The following is a 1670-nucleotide window of genomic DNA, read 5'->3' as shown; positions in this document are numbered from 1 at the left end:
AGAAAAAAAATAACATTTGTTAAAAATGTAATACCTAGACAACCTTACTTACTTCTGTTCGCTCCACAATCCAAATGAAAGAATGGAGTAATTCAATTTTTCTCCACAAAAGGGATTGTGGGGGCGCTCTCTCCCGATCGCAGTGAAGAATCAACTTCTCTTTTTCTCTTCTTTTAAGTTGCCAGGTGATCCATAGTATCAGCAGAAAAATGCACAGAATAATAATAAATAAATAAATGGGAAGAGAGATGGGAAGTAACAAAGTACAAATACTTTGTTACTGTACTGAAGTAGATTTTTCTGATATTTTTACTTTTTAATTTTGTGGCGACTTTTTACTTCCACTCCTTACATTTTAACACAAATATTGTAGTAAACTAGAAGTCCTTTTGGTGCCTTGTTCCTGTTTTTGTCTGGTAAATCTAGCAAACTGAACAGACGGCTAAAAGCAAAAGAGGGGGCACCGGTAACGCTAACGGAGGTGTAACGTTACGGGTGGCCGCTGTTAGACTCAGTTGTCTGGGTCTGTTTCCCGATGGTTCTGTAAACTGCCGTTAGCGTCCTTAGCACCGTAGTTAAGTGCTAACCAGGATGGTTGCTAGCTAGCTGGCTGGGGTTTGATTGTGGAGGTGTCCCCCGGCCGGGGCTGTAATGATAGTGAATGGTTGCTAGCTGGCCGGGGGCTGACGGTGGAATAGATGTGTCTGCGGACCGGGCTGTTATCAGCTCTCATCCCGACTGAAGCCTCGCAGCGCCAGGAGACTGAGGTAGAAGACAGAGGTTTGCTAACAAGCTAAATTACCAGTAGATTAGTCATCTATCTATACGGTTAATGTTAGCCTACTGATGAATTTGTGGTTTAGCTAGCCCAGAGTCTTTAACCACGGTCAAAACAATCATACTAAAAATAAATGAGCGTGTTGGACGGTGTCGTAATCTTACGTTACGAACCAACAATAACATTAGCATTAGCATTAGCATTAGCATTAGCTACTTGTCAACCAGCACCTTTACAGTAGGCACCAAAGAACTTTTCCTCTTCATTCCCCATACAGCGTGGGACGGGAATTGTTACCAATATTCTTGGTCTTATGTCTCATTTAGTTAGAGTTAACAACTGATATGATTTTGGAAACATTATTTTAAAGTACAATAGAATCTTTCAATGAATTAGTGACAAAACAATGCCTCAAAAAAAAAAAAAAAGAATCAAGGTTTGCATCGAATTTTGTAAAAAATCGTGAACCGAATCAAACCAAAGTTTGGTGTATCGTTACAAACCTATTGAAAGCATTTATTTATTTTGACAGGGTTAGTCTTAATATTACCATCTGAAAATTTAATAGCAGGAATGTCTGCAAAATAATCACTAGATCTTAATCTCAGAGCGAGAAGAGGACTATGTCTCGCACTCTGAAAGTAATAGCGCTGTCTTGCTCTATGGATGAGGAGTTCTAAAGCTACCCGGTCAGTAAATTTGTTTGGAACAGTGAGTCTAATCTGGGGAACTCAGCTTCAAGAGGACAAAGGAGATCGATCCTGGAAAAGGATTTATGTTTACCTGAGAAAAAGGAATAGTCCTTACAGGTGAGATTAACTGTACACCAATTATCTATAAGATTTCAGAGCATTTGTAACCTGATCCTGGTTCCTGGTAGACGCGTTAACTG

This window comes from Etheostoma spectabile, unplaced genomic scaffold (genome assembly GCF_008692095.1).
Source record: "Etheostoma spectabile isolate EspeVRDwgs_2016 unplaced genomic scaffold, UIUC_Espe_1.0 scaffold00018616, whole genome shotgun sequence".
Taxonomy (NCBI): Eukaryota; Metazoa; Chordata; class Actinopteri; order Perciformes; family Percidae; genus Etheostoma; species Etheostoma spectabile.
Note: the sequence above shows the minus strand (reverse complement) of the source record.